This window comes from Sitodiplosis mosellana, unplaced genomic scaffold (assembly GCF_009176505.1).
Source record: "Sitodiplosis mosellana isolate CC-2019 unplaced genomic scaffold, AAFC_SMos_1.0 Smas_scaffold_6170, whole genome shotgun sequence".
In the NCBI taxonomy this organism is placed as follows: domain Eukaryota; kingdom Metazoa; phylum Arthropoda; class Insecta; order Diptera; family Cecidomyiidae; genus Sitodiplosis; species Sitodiplosis mosellana.
In genome coordinates, this window is record NW_022601411.1 from 157,436 (window position 1) to 178,302 (window position 20,867).

A 20,867-nucleotide genomic window follows, 5' to 3' on the forward strand; every position below is an offset into this window, starting at 1 on the left:
GAAGCACACAGCGGCATACATCAAGCATATATCACCATGGATCATAGCAATAATATCACTATGTGTGTGTGTGTGTGGATCATGCACTATTTCGCCTTTCAGCGAAATGGCGCGACGTGCGTCTTTGCCAACGATGACACAACGAGCAGAGAGATTAGACGAGAGAGTGGATCAAATGAATCAAAACTGCTGACATTGGGTAAATAAAAACCGACGCCCCCTGTGGCATCGGCATGAAATTAACTAAACAAAAACAACACACACACAGAGCCACACAGAGCCACACAGAGTTGTACGAATGTTTGCAACAGCCCCAAGATCTCATCGGTATTTTAAGTGTGTTTGCTCTTAATTTAGATTGCTAACCAAATCAATTTGCTGCGAGGTACGCACTCGAGCCATTGCAATTTTTAACGCTGGCAAACACATTCAAGTGCAACCGTCGATACACAAATTTACACACAGGCTTCAAGCATTTGTTTTTCTTTTCTATTGGAAAAACTTTTTTCACTTCTAAAACGTACGTTCTATGGTTGATATGAAGCGGGAGATTCTGGTTTTTCTACTTTTCTCTACCAAAATTTTCTCTTTCAACAACTTATTTTCCAAATTTTCCAACATTTCCCTCTTTTTCCTTCTCCTCCTCTTTCATTTTCTTCTTCCTCCCATCGTTTTTTTCTTCCTCCCCCCGTCTCGTCTACTTATTAAACTTTTTCTTAACGAAGAAGCTGTTTTTCTCTTTTTCCCTTCATTTCAGCTTTTGCTTCAGTTATAAAGATAGTGATGTTGTTTACTGCCTCATTTTTGATGGACCAGTACCATTGAATTGATGTGCCATAGTTAATGATTCCATAGATTCACCTTGTATTTGCGTTGCCATTCGATTTATTTGCACGATGCCATCAGCGAAACCAAATATTTGTCGATTGATTTTCGGCTTGGAGAATCTCCAATATAGAGATATACGACCAAACACCATATTAATGGCCTATACATTCCATTTATGGGCACAACACTTGCAGTATAACATTCAGCCGACAGTTTTCCCCAGCGAAAAAAAACCTGAATTCGCAAAAGAAACCCGAATTTAGCGGCCTACGCTTTTGGATTTGTTTACTCCAAAATCGCGTAAATTTAAAGAGGAAAGATCTTGGGGCTGTTGCAAAGAGAAAAAAAATCTGCAAATTTGGTTGTTTGAAAGAAATACTTCTTTCTTCTGCATGAACTCAGCAGCGTCAAAGGAGATATTCTTTCATTTTACGCATCGAAGCGCGTGACGAGTCGTTACTGATTAAGGAATCGAGTGTAAAAGAACCGGTATGTTTCAAACTCTATTCCATCGTCGTGTGCTTTAATGTTCAATGAATCAACGCCATAACGAATCATCCCATCCCAAAAGAGCACTTTCATGCCTCTCTAATTTCCCAACGAAATTTCTATGCGGGATGTGACGTGCAGGTGAATCCCGTGAGTTATAAAACGAGAAAATTTATGCGACATCATAAAAAAGCGTCGATGCATAAAAGAGTCCTACCGAGAATGGGGCGGATGAAATAGTCATGAAAATTGAAATTCATCCAGAAATAACGAGTAATAAATGGGTGATTTTATTGATATGTGTTTTTATTAGATGATGCTGGGTCGAGAAAAAAAAATCCCATTTTCCGTAATTGCTTACTGATGGGCTATATGTTCCGATCAAAAGGATGGATTTTCATTGCATTGTTGACCCAAATTCTTGCATTTTTTTCGCAAAACTTGCAATGAAAATTCTTCGATCAGAAAAATATTTCAAATATATTCACACATAATGCCAGTGCCCGGTATGCCATTCGCATTCCATTTCGGCAGAGAATTCTACGTGTTCAATGGACTCTTATGGTGTTGAAATGAATTGAATTTCAATTGAATGGTGCCAATTGATATGCACCATCGAAATGCAATTCAATTATAAACAGGACATTTTTGAGAGAGAGAAAACCATAGTTCAGTGTTCTTGTTGGAATAGTTTGCAAAATGCAATTAATTTTAAACACCACAATGCAGTACAACAAAAAAGCCATACGATATGCGGGTGCTTTTCACTTTGTGCACAGTGCTAATGTGTATGCATTTTAAATTAATAACTCGAAGTGGCTCATCCAAGCGTGGTTGATATCGAAGGTGAAATGTATGCACAGAGACAAGAGAGCATAGAAAAGTGTGATGTGTGAAAGAAATGAATGGTTGTTAATCATCAACGGCAGCAGTAGAGCAGGAAAATGTGTGTATTATACACCCAATACCGTAAACCGTTTACACATCAATCAACACTCCACCATCTCGCACAATACGTTAAGCATGACGAAAACAAATTGTCTGGCTCACAAATATTCTGGAGCAAAAAATGAGAATTAACTGAAGATGATGAAGAAGAAGAAGAAGAATAAAACGTCATCAGGCTTTCCAAATGACTGGAATAAAATCACCATTAAACGCTAGACAAACAATTCCAATGCAAACAATGCCCATAAAAATGAGATAAGTATAGACATATATGTGTGGTGGAGAGAGAGTGGGGGGACAGCGAGAGAGTTTAAGGCAAAATTCATTAACAGCCTTTCGAAGAGCCATCACGTTGAATCTGTCGCCCGGAAGACGATATTGGATCTGGGTGGCATTTTGCAGTTATGAGAGCATTCATTGTAGTTCGTGAATCGTAATTTCTTTTTATTATTATATGGTCTTTAAATGGTCTCTCTTTTGTGTTCACGCTCTTAAGTGAGTGCGCGCATCCGTGCATTTTTCACATTCGATGCACGCGCTTGAACATTTCACACATTTAACAGCGTTCTCTCTCTCTCTCTCTCTCTCTCTCTCTCTCTCTCAAGCCAAACTAAGTACAACATCAAAGGCATAATGCACACACAACACCTACACGTATACTTCCGTTCTTTTTCTTCCCATTTTTTTTTCAGTTGCTGCTGCTGTTGTTGTTCCGCCGATTCTCTCTCCATCTCATACATGAGCATAAGCACAACCGGCGACTGAACAACAGCAGAAATTATTATGCTAAAGAGCACCGACTATTTAATGAATAACACTCGAAAAGAAAAGCACATATTCGTTTAATCGTTTGATTAAATTTTACTTTTTATGCTCTTTTGTGTTTGTGTGTGTGTGTGTGTGTGTGTGTTTGGCTGGTGTGGTTCCATGTCAGCGCTTTGTACCTCATTAGAATCGTGCATTGCACAGCAAATGACGTGATCTGGCCGACGTGGGTAATGAAAATGAAATCAAAACGTACACCATCATCGCCGTGTATTGGTGACCGGGGTAATTTTGCCCACGGCATCACAAAACGTTTTCAACCGCATCATTTTCAAAGGAAATATTCACCCTTTTAAGAGTCACGTAACATTCACTTGTTAAGGACTTCCATTTAAACCGAATCATGGTTATTTAGAAGCTGGCCAGAACTTCATTTTGAACGAAATTAAAAGCATTTTTCGAATCAAAGTGAATCGATTCACTTCTTATAGACTTAGGGAAGGGAATATAAACTCAAATGACTCGATTTTGTTCGAATATTGTGAAAATCGAGATGATGAGTAGACTCAGTATGAAAAATTAACTTGTTTCTGTTCAAAAATTGCAAATTTGGTGAATTTCCATTGAAATTTGCATTAAACTGATAAAAATCTCCCCGAAATTGAGGGTGTAAAATATTGAATTGCCAATGGCACTGCAAATTTGACCCGAAATTAATCATTTTCGGCCATGTTTAAGCTAAAAGTTTCAAATAAAATATTATTTTGCTTTGAGCCACAGCATAACAACCATAAGTATAAAGTAAATCGGCTGAGTCAGACGCTTTTTTTTGCTCATCTGATGATTTGTATGGCGTGAAAATGACATCTTAAACGGTAAACCGCAGCTCATTTTGAAAGGTTCACCATTTGGAATTTCAAAAATGGTCCATACCAAAGGCGCGTTCCATTTGATATTTGAAAGCATCGAATCGACGGCGTCGATTTTTCTCCGTTTTTCAGCAGAAGATTTATTCCGACAGAAAAAAATCTATTTTCGCCATTGAAAATGTGACAAAGTCGTTAGCCTAAGTAAAAAATACCAGTGTGCCCAAGTGGAGTGAGTGAATGCGATTGAATCAATGCTATAAGCCGCTTGTTCGTCTAGACATTGTGTGTAAGTTTAAATAACTTGCGTAAATTGCGTATTCAAAGTGCGTTTACCGTGTTATTTCAAGTTCAATTTTGGCGCATAAAAAAAGCGACCAAGTCAAAATACGATTGCAATGTGCCTAAGAAGCATTAGTGACAATAAACATTAGCAAATAATAATAAAACTTGAGCTTATGCACGCTCGAGAATAAAAAGAGGAATAAACACATGAGCGAGAAAGAGAGACAGAGACACTCAGTCAGAGAGAGAGAGAGATAGAAACGGAATGCCATGACTTACTGCAAATTGAGTGTGAGTAATTTGAGCCAGTGTCGTCAATGTTTGCAATTTGCACATTTCGATTGGGGAGCAATAAGTCATTTTCGCACGGCAAAATTAATTCATTTGAATCGTTTCTAATGTGTTGTTAGCAATGAAGCCATCGATTTTGGTTGATTTTTTTTCCATCGCGTTGCTAATTTTTTTCGCTTTAGAATGTTGGCATTCATCGCTGAAATATGATACATTTGCTTCACACAGATCGTTCGTCGCTTGGTTGGGAAAAAAAAAATTAATTGAAAAAACAAGAACTAACGACACATGTGCATTTGGGTAAGGCCAACTAACTAACATTTTGAATATTTTCCATATTTCAAGCGCCGAACATCTCTCTCATGGGAATTGAGAAAAAAATATAATCCACTGAGTCCATGGCAAGCGAAAAAAAGAAACAACAAAGAAGGTGGACGTAATCGTGTTGTTTTACCTCCCGTTCGTTCTTTTCCTTTTTTTTGATCGCAAATTTCCAGTAATTAAAATTAGACAGATTAAAAACATGATACAACGAACCGAATGAGTCAGAGGGCAAACTATAGCCCACGAAACACGATATCGATAACGAAGAAGTCGCGCGTGAGCGAACCCATACTAGTGCATCGTCGGAATCAATTTAACAGCGCACATTTTTTTACTATCGCAACCAAGAGCCAATAAAAAAAAAACAACAAAAGACTCAATCGCGCTTCTACATTTTCAAGCCCACAATAACGGAATAAACAAACCTATTTATTTATTATTCGCTTCGGCCAGACAAGAGAGACAGCGAGTCTTAAGCGAAAATTGGCCCAAACGAAAGAGTAGAAAAAACAATTGCGTCCGTAATTGATATTGGCATAATCTACGTAGAATCGATTACTTAATGACGGAGCTTCACTCTCAAAGTTTTTTTTTTTCGTTTTAATATTGGTTCGGTTCCGACTATTCCTGTGCATTTTCTCTGGCTCTCTCTCTCTCTCTCTCTCTCTCTCTCTCTCTCTCTCTCGTTTTTTTTTTACAATGATGATGTTATAGTAAGCCGTTACGGATAATCTCAAATTGAATTATTCGTGAATATTTCGCTATGGAGATATTGATTTTATATCTGATTAATGGGGAATTTCGGGCACAAGAAAGTTTACTCATTGAGTACTACCCAATCCCAGTTAAAATTCGAGAAAAAGAAGGAGAACAAAAAAACGAGACGGAGATGTCGTCTCACAGAGCAATCCAAGTGCAACTGCAAGCATTCAAGCGGAAAATTCATGTTCGGTGGCTCTTTTTCGGCGATGATTCTCTTGTATTTGCCGAAGTTTAAAGGGCATCCATTACCAACTCATACACATTGTTGTTTGAATTTAAACGAAGACACTTTTTTCGATCTGGTTTTTATTTTGTTGACTCGGAAATTTGTTTCTGCTTCGTAGCTCTGGATTTTACAGAAGGACAACTCTTGTTGTTTTGCTGGATTTTGGTAGTAATCTCCCCGAAAAAAAAAAAATTGGGGATATGCATACATGCTTATCGAATGTCTGCCTGCATTGCAACCAGTGATGGGCAAGTTTACGGTTTATGTTTGTGAAATCGATGGCTATGAAATTTGGAATTGACCTTGATTCTGGATGATGCATCTTCATTTTAGACAAAATTGAACTTGATTGAATTTGAACCGAACTGAAGGTTCAATTTCTTTAACAATTCTGATGAAAACGTTGGTTTCGATTCGAAACTTTTGAATGAAGCGTCTACTTAGAACTTGGCATCAAACGGATACAATTGTGCCTTGCAAAGCCGGACGGAATTGACCCTTGAATTGCAAAAAGATCAATGGATCCTTCTTTTTCTCACTCTCGGTTTGCCATCGAAAAGTCAATTTTCAAGCCTCGTTCTAATCTTCAAATGAACAATAAACCTCAAAAAAGTTTCTAATTCAAAAGCTTAATTTCGCCTCGATTCGTTCTCTCCGCTGTGTCCCATGTTTGGCTGCAACGGTATGGAAACGAAGCGAAAAGAGTAAGAAAGACCGAGAAAAAAAAGAATAACGCCATGTCGTCGACATCTCAAATTACATGTGATCGTCACATTTTACGCTTTATTCGCTTTTATTTATACCACAATTGTTTATAGTTGACTGTGTCTATTCCAGTTGTAGCACAAGGCGTTTGGAATTTGTGTTGTTGTTTTTTTTTGCTGTTGCTGCTTTGGTGTTGTTAGTTTTTTTCTTCTCTTTCTCTTTGCACACATCGGTTCGTTCATTCTTGTATTACGTTTTTTTTATGGTTATTTCACGTAAAAAAAAGAAGAAAGAGTCTACATAATCAGTATACTTACACACAATGACACCAAGGGAAGCACACGCATACAGAATATATCTAGTTGAGCCCGGTTGGATGGTGTATTTTGTTGTATTGTGAAAAATCAGCAGAAAATCCAAAAGCTGTAACGAAAGAAAGAGAAGAATATCGTTTATAAATGCACAGCGACAAACCAGTTTTTATTCTCAACGGAAAAATAAAACGTTCGAATCGAAATTGATGAAGACATCGACATCGGCATCGTGAATTAAAGCCCAATACGAAAATAAATGCGAATCCATAAAGAGATGGAGAGAGAGAGTGACAATGATTGCTAGCGAGAGAGAGAGAGAGAGTGAGAGATAGACCTGATTGCAAAGTACAATGTGCGTGCCTTGTGTGTACCGGGTTCCATGTGTTTCCGTGTTTCGTGGACATTCATTCATCGGTGTTTGTTTCAAAAATGGTTTCGTTCGCCTCCCCATTTGCAGCCCGTTGACATCGTAAAGTGACACCAAACATAATCCACACGAAGCGTTATGGACAAATGGCCGTTTGTATTCAAATTGCGCCTTCGCAAATACCCAGCAAAATTGCAAACACACACACACAATCGCGTCAAAAACTAATCGAAACCAACCGGACACAAATCGTAATCGAATTTGGACAAAACGGAAAATTCGATTAAGTTTTTGTGTTTTCATTGGGTCTCGTGTAAAATATAACACGTTCACAATTTCAATAATTGAATTTTCGGTTTCGTGCCGTGTTAGTGTGGAATCGCGCGCGGTTTTTCAAAACCGCATTAAATTATATTTCGAAAAATTGTTTTGAACAGAAAAAAAAATGGTTCATATTCTTTGAGCTTCGTACGTGCAAAAGGTCATCAATGCATCAATTTTCTCGGTTGGACAGTTGGTGTGTACCTGTACGCGCGCACTCACTATTCGATTGATTCAATTAGCTCGCGATAAAACGTGCTTCGATCACACCATATTTCAATATGCGCGCACCAAAACTGGATCGTTTTGCGGTTTTTGGGAAAATAAATTAGTTTTTTTTTTCGCCACGAAAATGGACAACGGAGCAAAAAGACCAAGCGAGAGTGTGTGAGAGAAACAGAAACGGAACCAATATGAGCAAATGAGCCAAAGAGCGAGAGTGGAAACGAGAAAGCGAACGTGACGACGTAATAAAATTGATTTTTGAGTGTAAAATTAGTAAAGTCAAGTGGAAAAAAAGGCAACGAGAACCAATAACATCATACATCACCCAATGTAATCAAAATTATGATGGAAATTGAGACAGCCAATTTATTTCCACATCGATTCATCGTCGTCGTCGTCGTTTTCATCTTCTTCTTCTTCTTTACATTCACATGGACGCACCGCATTTGGCGGTGCTCTTGTCGGTGAACAAAAAAGCGTTGCTGTCGGCTCTTGCTCTTTTTGGTCAATGTCGACGAGAAATTATCAATTCTTTTCCCACATTTCCACACACCGTTTCAAATTCAGAATACAATCAATTCCACCGCCCCATAAAGATCCACACTTTACTATAGACCGATACATAACACACAAGTTAACGAATCGAGAAGAACAGGTGGCCCGCCGCAACAATAACATCGCATCGATACGCACGCAACTTCTTTCGTACCGATTTTCAATTAAAAACACACAATAGTCCATATTATGAACTTCATAAGATTCAGATTTTTTTTTAAAAACCGGAGAGATATTGGAATTTTTGATAGCTATTTTGAATATCTCAAAGGAACAACAGTGCCGTAGTATGTTCCATTGCAATGGAAAATTTAAAAATCGAAATTCACAATGAACATTGATTAAATTGGATTTGAAGGTGATTTGAGATTTCAATTAATTTTTCAATATATTTATTAAAGCATTTTTGAAATGCCATTTCATTTGATCTGATTCTCACTCAAAAAGCCGAAATTTTTTCAATTCAAAACATTTTTCTCAGTTTTTTTCGAACCAATTCTAATCAATTCACTTTGATGGTTTATTAGAAATGAATTGTCGAATTTACCGATCTGAATTTTACATTCTAAAATACTTTAGTTTGAATGTTCTGCCAAAGACAATGTTCTATTTTCTGCTTCTTAGGTAGACGGATTCTTCTTTTTCTTCTTAAGGACTATTTTTCTTTTTGAATCAACAGAATTTATTTCACATTATCGAAACAGTCGATTCCAGAGTATCGAGGTTCACCATTTTGGAATGAAGTTTTAGAGAAAACCTTTGAAATGGTCCATATTTCATTGAAATCTTTTTTTTCCATGGATTTAATGTATGAAGAAATTGATTCAGAGACGATTCGAACTAAATCAGATCAATGTTGCTCTCGAAGCCACTAAAGAATTCAATGGCAGATGGCTTCTCTTTTGTAGAGAATGTTAGGAAAAGAAAGACTTTATTCAACTTGAATGGCTCACTGAAGTCACTTGACAAACATTTTTATCTTGAAAAATTGTGCAAGAAATGGACATCGATGTTCATCAATGGGATTTTTTCCTGAAGAAAATTGAGACGCTGTGACAGTTTCAGATTCTTACACAACAACATTGAGAAAACTCAACTAAAAACTCTTACCAAGAATTTCTCATCAGAAATAAACTCAGATGAAGAATTATTTTATTCCATCGAAATCAAGTGTTTATCTCTTATCTCTTGTATTATCGTGACTTAATTGAGTTTTTATTGATATTCTCCGAAAAAGGGTGACATAGTTCCGAGTTTGCTTGAGCATAGTTAGTCAAATGAAGAAGAACCAATGAAGTCCATTAGTACAATCAGTAAAGGTTGCAATGAAAAGTCGCATATTTCAATGAATTTCGTCGTGAAAGACGAAAAGAAAGTAGATACACTTAGTATTTTTTCCATCCATAAAACAATTGTCTATCTTTTTTAGTAACAACAAAGTTCAGTCTCAAATCGCAAACTCCTCGGATATTCGAATGGTGACACCATTAACTGTAGTTACTAGTTACAGTTAGAAATGTTCCGATTCCAAGACTCAAAACCACACTTCACGCAATTAAAAGCACACATTCTTTTGGGTTCGTAAAAGAAGAAAGAAAAATCTGACCATTAAAAAGTCATCGAGAAAAAGTAACAAAAAAATTATGAAATAGGAATGACATTCTTAAAATAAGAACGAAGAAATTCATAGAAAAAAATGAGCATTTCCTCAATGCGACGTTGTATTCCGAATCTTTAAAGCGTAACTCCAAGTTCTTTTTTTCGCTACTATGCTGACCTCCGCAAAAAAATGTGTAATATAAATATTTCACGCATTGTAAAATTCCAATCAAACGGTATGTTTTCTTCGTGCCATTTGGCTCAAGTGGATGTAAAATGCACGCATCGACAGCGGCGGCGACATCAAAAAATAAAAATGGCAAACCGTAATCGCCGGTGAGCATAAATGAAACCATGCAGAAAATGAAGCGATTGGGAATGCTTTTTCTTGGTCGATGTGAATGGCGAATTGAGAATGTGCTTCTCATATCGGAATAAAGTGATTTGGAATGGAATATGTTTCCAATTGGCCAAAATGAGTATGTTTTCAATGGTCAATCGCTTAATGCCAACTGTCATAATTGGGCGCTTAAATGAGCGCGCGATATTCAAAAATTGGCTCGAAATCGGTGAGCGAGAGAATGCAATTGAAAGCAGGCAAATTAGTAATAAAAGCGTTGTGATTCCATTCAGAAAAATGGATCACATCGATATGTGCTGTGTTGAGGCCAAACAACAATATTGTACCTGATTGAATATTCGGTGAATGAGATGCATTGTGAACAGTACATATGAAAGGAGTTTCCAACACACACACACACTTACAAAACCAATCCAATTAACTATGCGCTGTGCGCATAATAACAACACCACCAACAAAAGAACGCTACATTTTTGCCTGACGAATTTCATTCATTTAATCTGACTAATGAAAGCATATGTGTGAACGGAGAAAATGAAGATAAAAAACATCGACAAAAAGTCAAACGCGCTTAATAGCGAAGTTCAAAAGACACACAGACAACAGACACACTCGTTTTTCTTTTCTGAAAAAAAAAATTGAACAAAGAGATTCAAAAATACAGTTGAACGATGAAATTTGTTGGTGTGTACGTGTATGAAATGGTTGAAATCGTGGAAATTTCGGCAACAACCATGAGAACTCGTCATTTCGTGTACAGAGAAAGAAATTTACTGTCGGCGATGAAGTGAAAGAGTGTGAAATGCCCGACAAAAAGCAGCCAACACAACTGAATATTAAATATGTGTGAAGTTGAAGAATAAAACGGCTGTTTCGTGATTTATATGATCGATTTGTGGCCCGAAGAGCCAATCGAAGATACACTTTTTTTTTGTTGCACGGTGTCAATAGCAGAATTTGTTGATGATGATGATGAAATCCGCACGCCACACGATTCAATATGGCTTCTGATTCAAACTCGGGCTAAAGGTCGAATTGTGCGCCAGTTGCCGGTCGAAATTTGAGTTCCACATGAATGTGATGGCAATCAATAGTGGCCATAGCCATTACATTCCGGTTTAGAAAATTAAATTAAATAAAAACCCAAATTGCCATCTCGCTAGCAGATCGACCGAGAGAATGGGTAAATGATGTAGAGAGAACGAATGAGCTGGTATAGAGAATGCTAAAGCGGGAAAAAGAACAGAACCAACGGAGAAATGTAATCAAGTCTAAATGTGCGGTTTGACCATTCTTTGCACACACATTCGCATACAATCAAAGCCACATGAACAAATTACAAATAATTGCAACCAATTCAAGCAGCCAGTCTCTATTCGATTCGATTCGGTTGCGGTGGTGGCGGCAGCGATGAAGACGACCAAGACGACGGTGAGCACTACATTGTTGCTCTGAGTTGACTGGCGAAAAAGAGCGAGAAAGAGATGGAAAAAACGAATATGATTCGGTCATAAGATTGTTTTTATCGTACATTTTCTTTTGTTTGATGGTCAACGCTAAAGTATTCCTTCAATTATAGCCATTTCTTCGTTTTTACCATCATCATTACACCGAATGGTCACCGTGTACAATTGTTCTCGATCTCTCTCTCTCTCTCTCTACATACTTGCTTACTCAATCACTTGCTCGCTCATTTCCAAACAATCGTTTCTCTTCTAACTTTCTGAACTTTCTTCGTTCGTGTTCCTAACACCACGTTACTTGCATTCTCTCTCCTTGGTCGAGAACACCATTGAAATGGTTTTACCATTTGTTGGAATGGTTTTACGTAATTTCTGGCAAAATATGAAAAACCGAGCGATGAGTAAATAGCTAAAACAGTCCGAAAAAAAAACTCACGCACATACCAACAATGGAAACTGAACAAATACGATGAACGCTAGTGAAAAGTAGCGGCGACAACACACAAAAATAATAACAATAACATAAAATTATGGTAAAAGAGAGAGAGAGAGAGAGAGAGAGAGCGCAAGTGAACGCGGAGTGTGTAAAAACAGTAGTGACTGCTGGTGCTACCGTGGCTAATCTCAATGAATGTGGATTTATCTGTTGCTGGTGCGTCCGTTGTTTTTATGTGTGTATTTTTCTCTCCTCTTGTTGGCTCTTCCGTTTTTGTACGTGCTATTTACACACTAAAAATAAAGACGAAGTCGGTAAAGACTTGTCTTAATAAATTGTTTGCACTAAGAATGAGAAGCAGCACACAAAAAAAAACGCAGAAGAAGAAGAACCAAAAGTCGATAAAATCGTGCATATCGGCAAAAATGCTCACGGGCCACTCAAATTGCATGACCGCGTCATTATTTACTATTGTTGGACTGAACAAATAATGTTTGGCCCATCGAATTTTTGACCGATTTTATTTACCTTTTTGTTGCGCGTTCGGATCACTTAATTCGCTAAGCGAACGCACGATACGGCGAACCGAAAGCTTAAGAATGATGAAAAAACACGCAACGGCTTTGGAAATGAGTCGAAATCTTCGAGAGAATGGAAGGTTATTTAGTGAAAAAAAAGTTAAGTGAGGAAAAGTAAAGAGAAGGTTCCGCTGTAAAAGCGTCAAAGGGAAGATCTGCCAGAGAAAAAGTCGTTTGTGAAAAGAGTTTTGCGGTGAAGAAGGAGAAAAAATAGAAGAAGAAGAAGAAGAAGCGGAGTCTCTTAACTGAATTCAAAGTGAAAAAAGTTGGCAGAATCATCAGTGGTGATGTTTGACTTGTCATCAAATCGGCATTCAATCGAGTGAAACGAAGCAGAAACCGTAATAGAAAAAACGACAGTCGAACAAGTAGAGCTCACGAGTTTTTCCTTCTTTTTTTCCAAAGAAGAAATCACTGCCGAAGCCATTTGGCTGGTGGAATCAGGTGTGCGCTGTTAGTCGATAATCGGCCGCGTGCATGCAATTCACATGAAACGTGATGTCATGGAACGTGTGCGATGCTTGTACGAAAAGAACAACAACCGAGTCCACACAGTCCACAATTGCTTGTTTTTCTTTCGCTCATATTTATTTGAACTATGCGATGAATCGAATCGTGATTACAAATGAACTCGATCACGGTACTCCAGTTTTTTTCTTCTGCTTCTTCTTGCGGCAGCCTTTCATCAAACCGTTCGAAAGAAGGTAGAGGGAAAAGAAACATCGGCTCTTTGCCGAAGTTGATAGATTTGATTTGGTTAAATGGCAATTAATCTAAATTATCTCATATCTTGATTCATTGAAATGAATTTCGTCATAACGGGCAAATTGATCGCGCGCGACACAAGCCATACATTTTAATGTGGTAAGCATGGCAATTATTGAAATGCCTGATCACCCATTTCCCAAGCCAAATATGCGACTGATTTTTATCTGATTGATGAGATGGAGCCAATGATTTCTGATTGAAATTACCAAGAAAAAAAACTCATAATTTGGCAACAGACGGATGGAATTCGGTTGCTCCCCCTTTTTCAGTCAATTTTTTTTTGTTTAAATGAGAATCGCTTTTCTTCCGAGTTAATTTAAACAAAAAAAAAACACAAAGATTCTCTTTGATGGTCGAAAACATTCTTCTTTATTAAAATCGAAAGAAAAAGTCGCTGATTTCAGTATTTAATAATGCGACCACACTGAAACCGTGAAACGTTTCTTCGAAATGAAATGTTTTGCGATTATAATTAAAATTACATTAGAATCTTTCACTTTGAATTGAGCAATCAAACCGATGTAAAAGCAACACGACAGCGCAACTCAAGAAACGTGCCAAACCGAGCACGATCATCCATGGGAAAATTTGTCGATTCGGACGCAAGGAGAGCAAAGCAAAGAGAAAGAGACCATCCAAATGTAAACAAGTGAACATTATGCTGTGTACCGACTATTTGTTTATGGATTCTGTCAAATTGAACACGATCTCTTCAATTCCATTTCTTTTTTCCGTCAATTCCATTTTAATTGTGAATCGTCTTATTGCTGTTGTTACTGTTGCTGTCGTTGTTCGGTTGTTGTTGTTGTTGTTGTTTTCTGCTTTTCATTTGCCACTCACGAATAAACATCGTTAGTAATTAGACGAAGACGTTGCGATAATAATCATCAACGAATAAAAATGAGCGATTACAATTTTTGCTGCCTGATTAATTTCGAAATGGTATGTCATGTAGTTAAGTTCTTGTACATGATTGCAAACATCGTCATCGGAGCGTTTCCAATTTTCTTGCTCCGAAACACGGGCAACGAGTGAAATGTGTGCGCACAGTGAGATTTTTGTCCAGGCAAATTCGAGACAAACGAACGAACGAACGAGCGCTCATCAAACATTCTTCGTTGTTAAATTTCAATGACTCATGAAATGATTCTCTACTTTGTTGCCCCCAAAACATTCGCCATCAGATACAGAGCTGTTGTTCGACATTCATCCAGACAATATAGAAATACACGACAACGTTTTGAAGAAGGTGTTAAACAACATCCATACAATGTTTTACTTGCAGCGATATGCATGTACTTTACATTTTCCCTCGGTGAATTAATTTCATTTTTTCGGCAAATAAAAATAAAACATGAGGCGAACGACAGCGACAGTATGAAGGAGAGAGGGAGCGAGAGATAGAGTGAAAAAGAAAGAGAGAAATTCGAGAACGAGACAGAGCACGAGTAAAATGGATATAAAAATAAAGAGAGCCCAACAGAGCAAAGCTAGAGAACGAAACGGGAAAGAGCGGACGATAGAACGATAGAGCGTACAACGAGAGTGGCATTGGAATAATGCTAAAACGCAAAAACTAATTCAATTTTCGTGTTTTCGTGTAACTTTCTTGCATTTTCACCGTCCCCTGAGTGAATGGCACATACCACACAGTGGCCGACAGCTGTTTTCTTGCTCTCTGATGACGGGAAAAAATGCTGCATTCTCGTCGCCACGCAAAAAACGTAGCATATTGAAAACCAATGAATTGCTCGGCATGCAAGCGAGCGAATTCATAAAAAAAGTGGCTTTGTTCGCTGGCATAAACCAAAATAATGCAAAGGACTGAAATGATATCAGCTAACTTGATATGAAATGAAGGAGAGCAAAAACGAAATGAAAAGAATAAACTAAAATAAGTTGAATTAAATGAAATATGAGTCGAAAACAAAGCAAATGTAACGAAAAAACACGCGATTTTCTCTTACACAAAGGATCGATCGGGAGTGGAAAGTGTGGGCGTTGTGGAAAAGTGCATTTAACCATAGATAACACAGTGATAAAGTCAAAACGCGACATTAATAATATTTTTTGTGTGCAATAACAGGCAAACAACAATAAAATTTATTGTGTTCTTAGCGTCGAAATTGTTTTCGTATCCCTCGCGAGTTTTTGTACTGAATTTGTCGGCAAACGTGGCGAACAAAGTCAATTTGGAGGGAGGCAGTGATGCCGACGGAAATTATAGAGAGCTCCAAATAATGATTAACACCAAAAGTCAGCCGAAAACAAAGGCCTGCGCCAACACACAATGAACTTCTACTGTTCATTCGCTTTTGTTATCTCTCTCACGCGGAGATGAGGCCCGAACGAATCTGCATGAAATGAAACCGCATTCGTTCTGCTTTATTACTGTTAATAAGCCGACGAGCCACACACTGATTCGTTTCACTCTTCAGTTTAACTCTTTTTTGTGTGTGTGTGTGTGTGCTTCAAATGACTGTCAGGATTATGCGTTTTTTTTTCAAAAGTCGGTCTGTTGTTGCTTTCTTCTCTCTGTCTCTTTTTCGCTTACTCACTCTCTCTCTCTGTTCGTCTGTCTGTCATTCGGTTGTTTATTTTCCATTGTGATGTTTAATGTGATGCATAGTTTTAATGCGTGACATGTTTCCGATTAAGAAATTTACGATCGACCATTTCGTACCGATTTTTTTATTACGACGAGAGAGAAAGAGACTGAGTGAATATTCGCCGCAGAGAGTGAGAGAAAATTAATAAGCTACAGAGGAAGAGGAGAGGAGCTGAATAGAACAGAGAGTGAGAAAAGAAACTGAGCTGAGCAGAACAAATAAGAGAGAGAGAGAGAGAGAGAGAGAGAGAGAGAGAGAAACAGACAGAGCTGAGCAGAGCAGCGCAGAACAGACGCAGAGAAAGAGATAGATAAATAGAGAGACAGAAAAAGAGAATGTATCAGCCGCCGCAAAGGACTTGATGACGATTCGATGTTCATTTTAATGACTTCAGAAATATAATAACAATAACTCAATTTCCGAGTGTGTTATAGTTTCCACTTTATTATGCTGACGTTTAAATTTATGGCTTACTAATGGTATGTCTCGTCACTCTCTTGCGGTAGAATGACAAACACCGGACCCTATGCTTAGTTCTATTTCTTTCTCTGTTTTTTATCTCATTCTTTCTTAAGTTCTATCGATCTTTCGTTCTTGCTTTAGCTCAACCTATGTCTCTCTAGCAAATCTTGAACAGTAAGAGACCAAAGCTGATAGAGTGACTGCGAAACTGACAGAAAGAGCTCCTAAATGAGCGACTGAAACAACGACTGCCGGATCGACATCGAGATCCAAACTGAGGTTCAAACTCGGAGCAAAAACCGATAGAAATACCAATCAAATCCGAGATCTACAGAGAGTGACCGTATCGAGTTCGATTGCATTGACACGAAATCCACCATATGTCGATATACATTTTTTATTGTTTGTTTGTTCTCGCATCGCATAAATTGCGAGCTTATCGAGTGGTCGAAGACGACTTGCCATTCCGTCGGCGTATTGAATTTATTGGAAAATGGATCGGATTGAAAAATGGCCGGCCAACAAAATGAAAACGGCACACATAATGCGTGCCAAATCAACCGCATTGAGCATCAACATTGCCGATGCATTGTGGTGAACCTTGCATAAATACCAATCTAGTCGTAAAAGTATGCGGTGTCACAAAATACGACGTTTTTTTTAAATGTGTCGCAATGGACAACGGCAGCAAGAATCGCAATGCATACAAGCACAAAAAACGGTTTTTAAAGAAGTGGAAAAAAAGTGTAGAAAAAAAAGAGTGGTAAGAGCTCCATACATCGAGCTGAATGCATTTAATCGTTGATTATGTTCGAACTAACTGCTGTTTGCCGTCACAATTGCTGTTGCGGTTATTTTGTTGTGTCGATGTGTGTGTTTTTTCCTCATTTCTTTTCAATCGTTCAAATATTTGCCGATCGTGATTTCTGACCAATAAAAACCATTTGGCCGGGCCCAATATGTGTGTAAGTGTTAAGCGCAATTAATTTCATTGATACTTGTGCTTCACGAATGCATCGATCGGCACGTTTGAAATCGCGTGTGCACTGCATTCACAAAACGCCGAACTGTTCCATCTAGTCAAACGCAATGTTCTATCGTCGCTCATACAACGGCGAATCGACAACACAAATCCATCGATAGCTCCTTCTAGCCTGGATTTCTGCATTGAAATTTGCTCTCTCCCTCTCTCTCTCTCTCTCTCTCTCTCTCTCTCTCTCTCTCTCTCTCTCTCAACTTCTTCTATTTCTATCAAAATTCTCTTCATCGAGTGAATCTCTATCGGGGATTCAATGTGCGAGTGTGACCAGTGCGAGTGCAATGCACTTGGATGTGCAAATAAAGAAGTTCAATCGACCGAGGCGACAAACAAAACCGAAGCGAATTGTGTAAGCGGTTTATTGGTTTTGATAAAGCATTTTTAATGCCATGGCACTAATGTTGCGCGGGGTACGTTCAGTTTAGTGTGCATATGGACAGAAGAAAAGAGAGAAATATTTCATCATTGCAATTACGAGTCGGTTGTCCGTTGGCAATTTTGATTTGAATATATGTGTGCGTTGTTGATTTCAGCATCCCTGTGTGAGTGAGTGAGTGTGTGTGCGATTTGTGGGCGACAATTTGCCTAGAATGCACACTAGTTTTATTATAGCTACTCGGCAACAAAATTGAATCGGTCGAAAGCATTGTTTGAATTAAGTCGACTCGACTCAACCAAAGCCACAATGTTCCGCCACTCAGAATGCCATTCGATCTCGTTCGGCTGTGAAATTTAAACGATTCGTTTCGTTCACACCGTTTGCAAATCCATGTTATTGCTTTTGTCTTTTGTTGAATGATTTATGAAAAAAAAAGGAAGCGTGCACGTGTCGTTTAAATCGCCTTTCGGTTTTTAATTGCTGGAAAATGGGCCAAAACACACGCGGCATCCGACCCTTATGCGGCGTCAATGGAAAAATTGGTGCAAAATAAATCAGTGCCGAAAAGTAAACACTCACACAAACACATCAAAGGAACCAAGGGCAAATATTGTGTGTTGTCAAATTCAATGTAATGATCTGTGTAATTGGAGCTAACGAACCTGATAGCATTTGGAGAGTGGTATACAGTGTATGAGATGGAGTGCGAGAGAGTATTAAAACGGAAAAAATACACGTCGATTTGTCACTAATTTTTCCACACACACACACACACAAAACATATACCGGACCATTTGGCCGGGGATTAATTGAATATCTTTGTTATTCCATAAAAATAATACCGAACATTTATTACATTGGCACAAAGACAACACACCCTCATTTTCCATCCCATCCGCAAACCGAGAGTGCCGTCTCTAATATCATATGGATGGATTTTTTTTTTCTTCATTCCGAAAAACACACGTATTTATTAAACACAATGACCTGGAGTATTATTACTATTCAGGAAGAAAAATGGCATTGCATCGGGATCAGACAATAACAGATGCTATTAAATTCCAAACAAGCCCAGAAATGATACCCTCACTCTATGATACACACACACACACTCATGGCAAACGCTTCAAGAAGATGAATACCCATAAAAATCGTGTATCAAGTAATTAAATATTACGACCTGGCCACTATCACCAAACACGTAATAAAATGCATCTTCCGGCCAAACTGCGTGCATGGTGAAATGGAACACGAAACAGATGCCACAACCCCAACCCCACCACCACCACCAACCACTCATACATCGTGCATATCACGAAATTAGCTTTGATACATTTTGGCATGAACATGTTGACGGTGTCACATGCCACTCCACATATTTTATACAGGATTGGCAGTCAATGAAGACTGACACCAACATGAGATTGTCACTCAACTTTCGTTCTCTCATTCTTTCGTTTGCTTTCACTCTTTCTCTCTTTAGGTTGCTTTTTGCTCGGTTGCTCGGTTTCTCGTTCGTTTGTACGCTCGGTCGGTCGCCCGCTCGCTCCTTCAAATTTCCCTATTTTTTACCATCGTTCTTCTTCCCGCTCGAATTCTTCAACTCACTCGCGCTATTCTCAGTCTCTTCAGCTTGATTCCTTCCTCTTTCTCTTTTATGCTTGTTTCCTTTTACTCATTCTATCTCTTCATCTCTCTATTACTTCTTCTTCCTCTCTCCATCGCGCTCTCTATCACTCGCTCTCTTCCCAATTTTCCATTTTGCGTTCGTTCGCGATCTCTCATTGTCAATGAAAACAAATTTCCGTTCGTAATTGTGTGAGGCGCGATGCGAAATGAACTTTATATCCTTATCAACGCCTCATTTAATGTTGATGAGAGATGTGTCGGTGTGTTGCTTGCGTGTGCATGTCAGGCGATCATATTTGGTCGTGTCGGCTCGGCAAAACCAAAACGAAGACAGTTTTATATTCGAACAGAGTCGCGCATGCAACGCGTGCATTTTACTTATCTCTATACCAAGAGAGCGTGCGCCACACACCCAACTCTATCTACATCGCATCATTTTCAGAGAGCCATGCACCGTTGCACAATGTCACACCGAATTTATGTTATGCATTCTATGGCATATGCATTTTTATTCTTCTATGCAATCCGGAAATAAACAATATGCAACATAGCAAAATGGGAAAAAGGCAGCACCAACAGTACCAGCAACATGGTAATGAATTTAACCAGCCAGCGAAAAAGACAGATCGTTTTTTTTATGCGCAATGCAATTTTTCACGTGAACCAAGCAAACAGATAAAATTAATGTGGAAAAAAGTTCGTTCGGTTCGTTTTTTATTTCGGGCGGCAATGTGACGTTATCCGTGTTTGAGCACACACTTTTGCTCATGAAATCATTGAGTGATCAAGTACCGTGTGACTTGTGCATGTTTTTTTTTTTCAGGGATAGAGAAAATCTGTTTTTGCTGGTCTCAAGTATCAGCTCTCTATATCAAATTGTGCTGAATCTAAATCGTGTGCCTGTTTTTGATATCACTCTTGAACGAAGGAAAAAAGTCATTTGAAGAGATTGTGAGGGTGAAAATGGTCGGCAACGACGACGATATAAATATTCTTTTTGTGCAATTTTTTTTTCTCTTCTTCTACGAAAGTTTTTTTTCTTCAGTTGTGTCATACACTTTGTGTGTGTGTATGTACATTTCCCAAATGTTTTTAATGCATTTGCCTTCCGTTTTCCCCGTTTCTATTATTCAACAACAAGATACACAACCTATTCGTGTATCCACATTTGATGTTTGCTGCTGCTGCTGCGTGCACATACACGAGAGAAAAAAAAACACAAGCCGAATGTTGCGACAGCAACCCAACTGTTTACATTCAGTTTACTTTAAGT

General features: G+C 38.3%; 1 protein-coding gene across 1 annotated transcript in view; it reads right to left on the minus strand.

Annotated features, from left to right (window-relative positions):
• Positions 1 to 20,867, minus strand: part of LOC129576096 (protocadherin-like wing polarity protein stan) — a 96,441-nt gene that overhangs the window by 58,478 nt on the left and 17,096 nt on the right. Inside the window, exon 2 of the mRNA XM_055460626.1 lies at positions 6,807 to 6,912. The gene's annotated coding sequence lies outside the window, so the exon portion shown is untranslated. The remainder of the gene's footprint in view (positions 1 to 6,806; positions 6,913 to 20,867) is intronic.